At 33.7% G+C, this 13,781-nt stretch overlaps 1 long non-coding RNA gene across 5 annotated transcripts in view; it reads left to right on the top strand.

The window, feature by feature from the left end:
* LOC110262158 (uncharacterized) overlaps window positions 1-13,781 on the top strand; it is a 439,288-nt gene that overhangs the window by 68,208 nt on the left and 357,299 nt on the right. Inside the window, exon 3 of one of the 5 annotated variants that reach the window (XR_014812988.1) lies at window positions 9,470-9,670. The exons of 3 other annotated variants lie outside the window; for them this stretch is intronic. This is a non-coding gene — a long non-coding RNA (uncharacterized LOC110262158). Of the gene's footprint in view, window positions 1-9,469; window positions 9,671-9,739; window positions 9,862-13,781 lie in introns of all 5 variants that reach the window. One more of the 5 variants, XR_014812987.1, reaches the window with a different exon arrangement.

Consider the following 13,781-nt stretch of genomic DNA (forward strand, 5'->3'; position numbering starts at 1 on the left):
CTAGCATATGTGGTGACTTAAAAAAAAAAAAAAAAGAAGAAAAAATAGGTTTAGAAAAAAAGAACACTCAGTCTGGCAGACTAATTGGAAAATGTGCCCCTGTTTCCTGGGAAAATTAATTAGTTAAAATGTCATTTCTTCCTCCAAAATGACAGTACATTCTGGGCTGGATTTTAGCCTCCTTGGACAGAGGCACTTGTTGTGGACACAATCTGCGCAACTATTCACAGGAAAATAAATCTCTTAAAGTAATTAAGGAGTCTTCAACTTAATGTAACCAATGCTTCAGTTTTGCCTATCATGTCTACTGTTCAGATTAAGACACACACTGGCAGATAGACTCTGAGAAATACATTTGCCTGAGAGACTAACTTTCTGGGAGAAAAAATATCATCCATAGAGAAGAGAAACTGAATTGTAAAAATGCATACCCAAGTCACTGGTAACAAATATTTAGTGACCTGGGAAAAGGAAATTTATGCACTTATATTCTAGGTTATCCATCTTTTTATTTATTTAGTAGCTAATAATTGTAGGCCATTAATATTTAATCTTAGCTCTACCACTTAGTAATTGTTTGAACTTTTATATTTCCTTTACTTTTCTCAGTCTCAGTTTGCTCATCTATGAAATTAGAATAATAATCTACCTAACTGACAGTGTTTTTATGAAGATTAATTTATTATACCTGAAGCATAATAATCACCATACTAAAATTTTTATTTAATAAATAAAAAGTAAATGTTCCAGGTAATATGTAAGGGAATATATATACATATACACTTTCTAGTTACCTTGTCATTTAGAGAGAGAACATATCTCTAAAAGTGATTATAATTTATGTAAAAAGAGAGAAGTCAGGAGTAAGTACAATATAATGCGGTAGCATAAAGAAGAAAGCTCACCTAGAATTCACAAATAAGATATCTAAGACATGAAGAAAAATGTGTCAATTCAATAAAAATGTAAATGGAGAGTACTAGTTCATATGTTGTGGGAGATATATTCCATAAGAGGCAAGATTATGTGCTAAGGACGAGGGTTGATAGTGAGGAAATCTGTTACATCAAGGGAACTGCAAATAGTTCAGTGTGAGAGAAACACTGTGGGTGGAATATAGACAATTAAGAAAACCGAGGCTTGAAACTTAGGCAGAGAACAGATTCTAATCTAATTGGCTCTTTACATTATGCCAGTTGGAGAATATGGAGTCAGTAAAATAATTTAATCAAGAACGTAATGTAGTAAGATTTGGATGTTTAAGATAATTCTTTGTAGAATTGGAAAATGACTTATAGTGAGCAAAACCTAAAAATTACCCAGTCAGGAGATGATATGACGGAGAAAGATGTTAATAGTTAAGATTGGGGGAAAAAAGAATAGCGTCACAAGGTAATTAAAGATGCAGAATTGACAATTCTCACTGATTGAACATTAGAGTCAATAACTCATGATATGGCACACTATGATAGGAAACATGAAAGAACCAGAGATTTTCGGGAGAAGATAAATAATTAGTGTAATTTATTTTCAAGTGCCCATGGTACATTTATGTGGAAAATGTGGTCCTGTGCCTCAAAAGAGAGCTCTGAGCTGGAGATGTAAATCCAGAGGGGGTTGGCATCTGGCAAAAATTGAAGGTATAGTAAGGGATAAAATATCTAGGGATAAAGTGAAGGGTGATAATATGAGAGTGTCTAGGACATATTTTTGAAGAGCTCAAATAGTCTAGTATGGGAAACTTTCTCTGAACAATGTGTGAGTGTGGTAGAATGAAACTTAAGAGAATTCATGATTCAGAAGTCATGGAAAAAAAGTTTTCCAAGTAAGCTAGAGAAAGTTTAGTAAACTAGTGGTATTAGAGGTTTAAGGATTAAAAAAAAAAATGGAGTCAATAATTATTGATATTTCTCTAAATAATTTTGATTTTGGTGTATAGGAGAATGCTAGTAATACAGACAAAGTTAGGTGAAGGTTAAGGAAGGTTTTTTTTTTTGTTTTTTTTTTGTTTTTTTTAATTTTCCCACTGTACAGCAAGGGGGTCAGGTTATCCTTACATGTATATTTACATTACAATTACATTTTTCCCCCAGCCAGAGGAAGGTTATTTTTAAGATCACAAATATTCAATCTGTGAATGGCAATGTGAATGAGCACAAAGGGAGAAATAGAAACTACAGAATAAGACAGATACAAAATTTAATACAAGTTTTGATGCAGTCTCAATGGGAGATAAGGTAAAGAGAATTGCGAGCTAAAGTAGAGGGATAGATCTTATCACTCCATTTTTTGTGGTATCATGTATTTAGATATCATTGTGTCAGACTCTATTCCAGGCCTTTCAGATAAAAATATTAAAAAAAAAAACAGGAGTTTCATTCTCTTGATGAAAAGGGTAAGTTAATAAATAAAATTAGTAATAGAATAATAAACCAATAATAATATAATGAAACTGTTATAAGCAGCAAAATGTATGAAAAAAAAAGCATATACAGGGATCATGAAAGCTAAGAATGGGTTTACAATTTAAAATTAGGTTATTGTGCAACAAATGAAAAGATAGGAGGAATCAAGATGGCAGAGTAGGAAGACCCTGAGTTCACCTTTTCTCATGGACATACCAAACTACAATTACATATAGAACCACCCTCTCTGAGAATGACTTGAAGACTAGCAGAACAGCTCTTACACAGTTAATGGTCTAATAGAAAAGCCAAAAAGTTCCCTTCATGGCTCAGTGGAAACAAATCTTAACTAGAATCCATGAGGATGAAGGTTCAATCTTTGGCCCTGCTCCCAGTGGGTTGGGGATCCTGTGTTGCTGTGAGCTGTGGTGTAGGTTGCAGATGTGGCTTGGATCTGGCATTGCTGTGACATAGGCAGGGATCTGTAGTTCCAGTACTACCACTAGCCTGGGAACTTCCACTGCAGTGGGTGTGGCCCTGAAAAGCAATAAATAAATAAATGAATGAATAAATAAATCAAACAAAAACCACACCAAGACAGGTAGTAAGGGGAAGAGAAGTGATCTAGTCAGGACCAACACCCCTTGACAAGTGACCCAAAAGAGGAAAGGGATATCACAAACTTGGAGGCCCACCCTAAGGAGCAAGGGGTCCAAACCCCACATTGGGCAGCCGAACCCTGGGCCCTGGCAGCAGAAAGATGAGCCCCCTTAACTTTTTTGAAAACCTGTTAAGTTTATGAATAGGAGAGCCCAAGGGTTGTAGAAAGCCTAAATATCTGCCCTTAAAAGGCCCAAACTTACTCCACATCTTAGCACAAATGGCAGAAGTTTGAAAACTGCCTAGTGCTCTAGCTAGCCTTTATATATTAAAGACATTGGACCAACACTTAAACAGCTAGCATGGGGTTAAATGACAAAAGTTGTAAAATAAACTATAACTACAGTAAGCTGTTAAGGGATACCGAAAAAGATGTAAAATGTGATATCAAAACATAGAACATGGGAATAAGTAAAAAATACAAAATTTTTAGAATGTGTGTGTACTTAAATGACTGTCAGTTTAAAACATATCTATAGATATAGATGGAGTTGACGGCAGCCACCAACAAACAAAACTAAAATAGACACATAAAAATAAAGAGAAAGGAATCCTAACATAGCAAAAAAAATATTTCATCAAACCAGAAGGGAAGAGACCAAAAGAAGAAGGAACAAACAAGAACTAGAAAAACAACCAATAAACATGTAACAAAATGGGATAGCTACATACTTATCAAATAATCATTTAAAGTGTAAATGGAATAATTGACCAAACCAAACCAAACAAAACACCACAGGGCAGATAAATGGATTAAACAAACAAACATACCTAAGATCCATCCATATTCTGCCTATAAGAGACTTCTTTCAGAGCTAAAGATACACATTGATCAAAAGTGAAGGTATGGGAAAAGATATTCTGTACATATGAAAACCAAAAGAAACCTGGGTAGCAATATTTGTATCAGACAAAATAGACTTTAAAACAGATCATAATAAAACACAAAGGCATTGCATAATGATAAAGCTGTTAATCCAAGAAAGGTATACAACATTCATAAATGTATGTCCTTAACATACACCTAAATATATGTAGCAAGTTTCAGCAGAAATAAATGGAGAAATTGAGATTATGCAATAATAGTTGAGGACATTGATACCCTGCTAACATCAATGAATAGGTCATCCAGAGAGAAAATCAATAAGGAAACTTTGCTCTCAAAAGACACATTAGATCAGATGTACTTGATAGATATATATCAAACATTATATCCCAAAACAGGAGAATATACTATCTTTTCAAGTACATGTGGAACTTTCTCCTGGATAGACCTCATGCTAGACCACAAAACAAGGCTCAATAAAATCAACAAGACTGAATTCATATCAAACATCTTTTCTGATTACAAAAGTATGAAACTAGAAATCAACTATGGGAAGAAGACTAGGAGGAAAAAAAACACACAAAAACATGTAGACTAAACAACATGCTACTGAAAAACAAATGAGTCAATGAAAAAAATTAACCTGCATATTTTTTAAAATGAGAAACACAAATTTCCAAAATATGTGGAACACAACAAAAGCAGTTCTGAGGGAAGTTTATAGCAATGTAGGCCTACTTTAACAAATAAGAGAAATCTCAAAAAGCTAGCCTAACCCTATATCTAAGGGAATTAGAAAAGAAGGAAAACAAATCCAAAAGTTAGTGGGAAGAAAGAAATAGGGAACAGAGTGAAAATGGAGATTTAAAAAAAAAAAAAGAAACAGAAAAGATCAATGAAACTAAGAGCCAGTTTTTTGGGGGAAGATAAACAAAATTGAAAAACATTTAGCCAAACTCAAGGAAAAAGAGATGACACAAAAATAAAATGAGTTATGAAAAAGGATTGTAACTCATATCATAGAAATACATTCATAAGAGAATACTGTGAACAATTTAATGCTGACATGTTGGACAAAATAGAAGGCATGGATAAATTCCTAGAAACATAAAATCTCCCAAGAATGATTCAGGCAGAAAAAAAAAATATGAACAGAATGATTATTAGTAATGAAATTGAGTAAGTATCAAAACAACATTTCCATCAGGCCAAGAGCCCAGGACCAATGCTTCACAGGGCAATTATACCACACAGTTAAAGAGAATTAATACCTTTCTTTCTCAAACTATTCCAAAATATTAAGTAGGAAGTGGCATTTCCTAACACATTTTGTGAGGTCAGCACTACTCTGATATCAAAACTAGACAAGGGCATTACAAAAAAGGAAATTACAGACCAATGTCCCTGGTGAACATAGATGCAAATTCCTTAGAAGATATTAGCAAATCTAATTCAATAATATATTAATAAGATCATGCATCATGATCAATTGGAATTTATTCCAAGGATGCAAGTAGGGTTTAATATTCACAAATCAATCAATGTGAGACAACACATTAAAAAAAACCTAGGATGGATGTGTAGCACTGGAACTATGTCTAGTTAATTATGATGGAGCATGATAATGTGAGAAAAAAGAATATATACATGTGTGTGTAACTGGGTCACCATGCTGTACAGTAGAAAATTGACAGAACATTGTAAACCAGCTATAATGGAAAAAAAATCATTATATAAAAAGTACGGGTGCCTTGGGGAGATATGAAAAAAAAAAAAAAAAGGATGAAAATCACATGATCATCTCAATAGATGTAAAAAAAAGCATTTCAGGAGTTCCCGTTGTGGTGCAGTGGTTAACGAATCCGACTAGGAACCATGAGGTTGCGAGTTCGGTCCCTGGCCTTGCTCAGTGGGTTAAGGATCCGGCGTTGCCATGAGCTGTGGTGTAGGTTGCAGACGTGGCTCGGATCCCGCATTGCTGTGACTCTGGCGTAGGCTGGCGGCTACAGCTCCGATTCAACCCCTAGCCTGGGAACCTCCATATGCCGCGGGAGCGGCCCAAGAAATGGCAAAAAGACAAAAAAAAAAAAAAAATGCGTTTCGCAAACCTCAGTATCTGTTTATGATCACATTTTTTCAATAAAGTGGGTATAGAGGGAATAAACCTCAATATGAAAAAAGCTATTAGAAATAAATGATTAAAGTTGCAGAATACAAAGTTAATATACAGTAATATTTTGCACTTCCATTCCACTTATAATAATCAACTGTCAGAAAGAAAAATCAAGAAAACAATCCCATTTAAACTGCATGAAAAGAAAAAACAAGGAATAATTTAATTTAACCAAGGAAGGAAAAGGCATGTACTCTGAAAATTATGACCTTGATTTAAGAAATTGAGATGACACAAATAAATGTAAAGATATTCCATGTTTGTGAGTTGGAGTTATATGTTAACTCCAAGTTTATATTGTTAAAATATCCATGGTACCTAAATCAATCTACAGATTCAATGAAATTCCTATCAAAATATCTGGAGAATTTTTCACACAACTCGAACAAATAATCCCAAAATATGTATGGAACCACAAAAAAATCTTGAATAGCCAAACTGGAGGTATAATGCTTCCTGGCTTCAAACTAAACTGCAAAGCTATAGTAATCCAAATAGTGTAGTACTTGAACAGAAACAAACACATGGATGAGTTTCGCAAAGAGAGCTAGAAATGAACTCTTGCACATTTGCTCAATTAACCTATGACAAAGGAGGCAATGATTTTGTACAATAGAGGAAAAACAGTCTCTTCAATTTGTGGTTTTGGGAGAATCGGACAATCACATATAAAAGAATTAAACTAAACTGTTTTCTTGCAGCATGTACAGAATAAGTTCAAAATGGATTGAAGACCTAAATGTAAGACCAGAAATATAAAACTCCTAGAAGAACACTTTGGTGGTATACATTTTGGTATTTTTGGTGGTATTTTTTTTTTTTTTTTTTGGATCTTCTCAGGAAAGAGCAACAAAAACAAAAAAGCAAATGATATCACATCAAACTAAAAAAATTTGCACATCAAAAGGAAATCATAAATAAAATGAAAACGTAGACAATATTTGTAAATGACATGTCCCCAATATCAAAGAACCAAACAAGCTGAATAAAAAAATAGGAAGAGGGCCTGAATAAGCATTTTTCCAAAGAAGACATAGAAATGGCCAAGGGGCACATGTAAAGATGTTCAGCATCTCTTATCACTAGGGAAGTGCAAATCAAAATCACAAGGAGATTCACCTCACACCTGTCAGAATGGCTGTCATCTCAAAGACAAGAAATTACAAGTGTTGACAAAGATATAAAGGAGAACTTCCATTGTTGATGGTAATGTAAATTGGTACAGCTACGATGTAAAATAGTAAGTTTCCTCAAAAAACTAAACATAGAATTATCACATGATCCAATAATTCCACTTCTGGGTATTTTTCTGAAGAAAACAAAATCACTAACTTTAAGAGATTTATGCACCATAATGTTCATTGTAGCATTATTTACAATAGCCAAGATATGGAAGCACTCTAAGTGCTCAATGACAAATTAGTAAATAAAGAAGTGGTGTAGATAGATAGGTAGGTAGATTGATAGAGATAGAGATGTAACTCAACCTTAAAAAAGAATGAAATATTGCCATTTTAAAGAACATGTATAGGAGTTCCCGTCGTGGCTCAGTGATTAACAAATCCGACTAGGAACCATGAGGTTGCGGGTTTGGTCCCTGGCCTTGCTCAGTGGGTTAAGGATCCGGCGTTGCCGTGAGCTGTGGTGTAGGTTGCAGACGCAGCTCGGATCCCGCATTGTTGTGGCGCTGGCGTAGGCCGGCGGCTACAGCTCTGATTTGACCCCTAGCCTGGGAACCTCCACATGCCAAGTGAGCTGCCCAAGAAATGGCAAAAAGACAGAAAGAAAGACAGAAAGAATGAACAAACATGTATAGGAGTTCCCAAGTGGCCCAGCAGTTAAGGATCTGGTGTTGTCACTACTGTGGCACAGATTCAGGAACTTTTGCATGCTGTAGATGTAGCCAAAAAAAAAAAAAAAAAGAAAAAAGGGTAGACCTAGAGGCTATTATGCTAAGTGAAATAAGTCAAAGACAAATACTGTATTTTTACTTACATGTGGAATCAAAAAAAACAAATGAACAAATGAAACAAAACCAGAACAGACTCATAGGTATAGCAAAGTAGTGTTTGCCAGTGTAAAGGTGGGTAGGAGGATGTGTAAAAATAGGTGAAAGGTATTAAGAGATATAAACTACCAATTTTAAAATAAGTCACAGGGATGTAGTGTGCAGCACAGGGAATACTGTCAGTAATACCATAACAACTTTGTATAATGCATAATGTATAAAATACTGAATCACTTTGCTGTACACCTGAAACTAGTCTAACATTTTAAGTCTACTTCCATTTTAAAAAATTGTGTAGCCTTCACTGAAAAGACAGTAAAGTGAGAGATTTAGCCATTTAAGTATCTGAGGGAAGAATATCTCAAGCACAGAAAATGACTAAGGCAGAGGCCTTTTGAGGATATCTAGTATGGCTGGAGCAAAATGAACAAAATTGAGAATATGGAGAGGAAAAAAAAATCAAGATGGCATAATTATGTAGAGCCTTGTAGACTATCAAAAGACTTTAGATTTTACTCCATTTAGGAGAGAACCATTAAATGATTTTATATGAATAATATTATAATAAAGTTGAGATTTATATTTTTATTTGTGTTAATATCTTCTGTGTTGAGAACAGACAATTAGAAGAAAGGTTGATGTCTCGGAGTTCCTGTTGTGGTGCAGATAAATTTAGAAAGGAAGTTTGAAACAAGAGAAAGATGGCAAAGTACTTGTTGGGAGCAAATAATTATCAAGCATGGGAGAGTGACTGGGTTAAATAAATTTAGTATGATTGAAATGTACCATTCATAGTTCATTTGTGGTTTATGCTAGAAGTTTTAAATGAGTGCAGTCTTTATGATTTTATAATTTTCTCCAGCACTCTTAGCTATAGGAAGTAAGCCCATAACAAATTGAGAGTTGGATTTAACCAGGTTTGTTGTTTCACCAAGGAAGTAGTAAGTATGGAGTCTCTGTTCAAGAGTGTGTGATGGCAATGACTGACCATTAATTTAAGCTGAATGAGAAACTAGGAGAGCACATTAAGGCTTTAGAGACACTAAAGCATTAATAGGATCAGTGTTTGGAGGACTTGGTGTGGTCAAGGATCATCATAGTGGAATAGTAGAGCAAGTGTTGAAGAGAAAGGATGCTGCAGATAGAGTGCGGATAACATGAGATTAACTCAGAAGAATTTTAAGCAGAGAATGGAAACCTTAGCTATGAAGGGGAACATGACACTTATAAGAGGAATAAAGAACAAGGAAAGATGGAACACTTTCGATGCGTTTAAAGGTTTAGGGTTTTTTTTTATAAGTTTTATTGAAATATAGTTGAATAACAGTGTTGTTATAATTTCTGCTGTACAACAAAGTGATTCAGTTCTACATATACATACATCCATTCTTTTTCAGATTCTTTCCCATATAGATTATCACAGAATATTAGTTAGAGTTCCCTGTGCTTATACATCTGGTTGGCCTTGGCCAACCATTCCAGTGAAAAATTATCAAGCTGAGAATGAAGTAATGGATTTGAGGAGAGTAACCCATACATGAAAATTTGTTCTCAAAGTAGAAGAATCTGAACATAAGAAGTTTGCTGCACTGTATCAGGTATCTAGTTAAGATCAGTAACTATGACATTAATTCAGTTTTCCTGAATATGCTGTATTTTACCTTTAGCATTGTCTGAGTGCTGACATGGAGAAGGCAGATATTTACATTTATTCACTATGTGGGCTTGCCAAGTATGGTGATGAAAGGAGAGCGCATGCCAAGGTGCTGGATTGTCTAGTTTCCAAGCAGTAAGTGGTGTTTTACAGGGTTACGACACAGTGGTTGAAACATGGCACAGGGTGGCAGTGGACTACTAGGAGAAAACTCTTAAGTATCTTGGGAAAGGTTGAGCCCCTCACCTCCTCATTTATTGAGCATCTAGTATGATCTTACATAGCCCTAGGCACTTGAGGGTATATTATATTGAATCATATGACATTTTCATTTTTTGTAGGTAAAATATAGATGAAAATTGGCAAAGTGCTGCAATTCAACATGATAAAAGGTGTAATCCCTTACACCAAGAATCTCATGACTTATTTTAAAACTCAGAAAAGAAAACTAATATAGAATATAGTATGATAAATGTTATGTTTAATAAAGGCTTTTAGGAAAATTTTATTCTCATATAAAGTATATTATAAAATGTAAATTGCATTGACTCATTGAAACTTAAGGTCACAGATATAACATAAGACATTTTAAATGCATATGTCAAATAAATATAAGTGCTCTCATAGTGATGTCTAATAGAAAACAAAAGCAGCAACCTTGAAGATCTTTATAGAAACTGTAGCAAATTACTGCTTTTGGAACTTTGAATCATATTACAGTATATAATTGTATCTAATTAACATGTTTTCCAATGCATGTTTCTTAATTTGCATAATGTGATATGTCAAATACACTTAAAATTAAAAAAAAAAGTTTGGCATTAATTGACCTGACTCTGCTTTAAAAGAGGTAAATCTAAACAATATCAACAAAATAAATAATAAATAAATCTATGTAATTTGGATTTAAAGCAAAACGTGAGATAAAGCTTGTACATAGTATATTTCACAGAGAATGGCTCTGTATTTCACCATTGTGCATTTAGAAGTCAAAAGTGTATAGATAGGGGCATTCTTTGCCACAAATGAAAAAAAAAAGGAATTCTTGCTTTTCTTCATCACTTCCACTGTTTCTTCTTTTTAGCAAAAGAACTAGTATTGATTTGTGACTGCTCAGAAAGGAAGAAGTGGAATTGATGTCTATAATCAAGCACAAGAAAACTGCTACCCTACATTATATGTAACAGTTCTTATCCTAGAAATATAAAATAGAGTAAAAGGAAGAACCTAATGAGCGAGAGGCAGAAGTTAGAAACTAAATAACAACAACAAAAAAATGGAATCAGGAATATTTTCCTTAGTGTTGTTTGATGCTATCAAATGTATTTCTAGATGGCTTGATAATATTACAGGTAGGAAGTATTTTTCTCCCTTGTTATTTTTAAAGATGTATTCTATGATGTGTCCTCACTTCCCATGGAGCTGTCTCCTGGCTTGTTTGCACCTCTCCTCCTTTTTGACAAAGGGAGCAGTTTTACAGATGAGTAAAGAAACTTCATATTGTGAAATTCTGACTCTGAATATATTTTCTCTTCAAATTAATTACTTCATTCCACTGAGGATAAATTCCATAAATAGAAGTTAGGGCAGAATAACTTATGTAGCAAAACTCAAAACAAAATTGTATTTAAATGAAACCTTTTTTAAAAAGTTTATTTTATTGAAAACAATTTCCTGCTCTTGGAAGTGAAATAATAAGGATGATTTTTTTCTCCTTCAAATCATTAGTCCGTGATGGATTTCCTATAACAGATTTACTAATAATGCTTGCAATGAGAAATAGGCAATATTATAGCTTATAAATATTGATATCTAACCTCCTCCTCCAATTAATTATGTATATACTAACATTTCAATATAGATATTCAGATATTATCATAAAATATAATTAATATTCAAGGATGAATACATCATAATTGCGACACTAAATTCTATCATTAGTGAGATTTTAAGACTGAGCATCTTGCTACATTTGATTTCACAGTGTCCTGATATTTGAGAACATCATAATAAACAATTCAATGAGCATGTACTAAGATTCACATTAACAAAATCAATTTACAGGTTTTCCTTTTTTTGCAAGTTGTTTACTTGCTGCAGAATGAGTTATTACAAGTGGGATGTGCTGTGAGATCAAAGACCTTTTCAATTTTGTGTAACAGACAGATGTAATTAATTTATATGTGTAAGAAGTACTTGATGAACTTTTATGCATAAAGAAAATATGCATTGATAAAGATACACATGCTGTGTAAATCAAGGTTTGAAAGTGGATAAAAGAAATAGGCCCTCCCTGGAGTTCCCACTGTAGCTCAGCGGTTAGTGAATCTGACTAGGAACCATGAGGTTGCGGGTTCGATCCCTGGCCTTACTCAGTGGCTTAAGGATCCAGCATTGCTGTGAGCTGTGGTGTAAGTCACAGATGCAGCTCAGATCCCGCATTGCTGTGGCTCTGGCATAGGCTGGTGGCTACCGCTCCGATTGGACCCCTAGCCTGGGAACTTCCATATGCCATGGGTGTGGACCTAGAAAAGACAAAAAAAAAAAAAAAAAAAAAAAAAAAAAAAAAAAAAAAAAGAAAAGAAATAGGCCCCAGTAACTCAAGGCCAGGAGAGAGAGATGGGGAAGTGTTAAAGAGGTTATTTAGGGCAAAGAAAATCATGGAAAACTTTGTAGCAAAGGGGTTTTTTTTTTAAATAGACTTTGAAAAAATAGGTTATAACATGGGAGGAAGGCAAGGTAAAAGGAGTAATAATTATCAAAGATAAAAGAAAGTGTCATAAATTTACAGAAGATCCTGATAGGAAGAACTGGGGAATTAGATTTTGGGAGTGTTTAAGGTTAAGCTAAACTTGGGGGAGTACATGCTTCAGTTAAATATGGAGAAAATTATATTTTTAGAAGAAAATATCATTTTTATATGTTAGCCCTAGTAGTTTTACTTCTGTTTCGTGCTAAAAAATAAGATTTTCACAGAGCTATCAAAAATGAAGGATTTTCATCAAAATATTATTTCTAATAGTAAAATTTGAAAGCACTATAACTTTGTTCTGTATGTAAATGACTACTACAACCCATGCAACAATAGTATGTTCTCTTCAAAAATAACAATAAAAGTACTAATTAATATAATATGTTCTGATATAAAAATAAGTCAAAATGCAGGATATAGGGTTTTATAAGTGTGCATTAGTATTTATATGAATGTGTTTTTCTATGTATTACATCCACATGTTTCTTTTTGTACTTTGTATCAAGAAACTCAAAGATAATACACCAAAATATTTGTAATTATTTTTAATGTAATGGGTTAATTATTTTATAATATTTTATAAAATGTTCCAATAAATATGCATTACATTTGTAATCAAAAGAGAAAAAGTCATTTTTAAAAATTCAGTATTTTCCTAATAATCACTTTTTTTTTTTTTTTTTTTTTGGTCTTAGGGCCACACCTGAAGCATATGGAAATTCTCAGGCTAGGGGTCAAATCAGAGCTGTAGCTGCCAGCCTATACCACAGCCACAGCAGTGCAGGATCTGAGCCACGTCTGCAACCTACATCACAGCTCAGAGAATGTGGATCCTTACCCACTGAGCAGAGGCCAGGAATCAAACCCACGTCCTCATAGATGTTAGTTGGGTTTATTAACCACTGAGCTATGATGGGAACTCCAACAATCACTTCTTAATGTAAGGTTTTATTCAGAAATAACAGAAAACTATAATTAAAATAATGTATTGCATAGTTAATAATTCAAGGATTTGTATAAAAGTATAGCTTGGGTTGATCAATCCATAAATGAAATTAGGAAAATAAACAGTTTGATTCACAATCACATTGAAAAGAATAAAATGCTTAGAAATAAATTTAACAAAAGAGGTACAAAATTTATACTTTGAATATTATAAAATAGTTTAAAGAAATTAAAGATCTAAATAAATGGGAAAGTATCCCATATTCATTGGTTGGAAGATTTAACATTGTTTAAACAGCAAAATGCCCCCAAATTGATCTACAAATTTAAAGCAATCTCTATCAGAATCCCAGCTGAC

The sequence above is a fragment of the Sus scrofa genome, chromosome 8, assembly GCF_054392235.1.
Source record: "Sus scrofa isolate SSC_HxYL_T2T_F1_AM1 chromosome 8, Sscrofa_HxYL_maternal_Yorkshire_Landrace_v2.0, whole genome shotgun sequence".
NCBI classification, from domain to species: Eukaryota; Metazoa; Chordata; class Mammalia; order Artiodactyla; family Suidae; genus Sus; species Sus scrofa.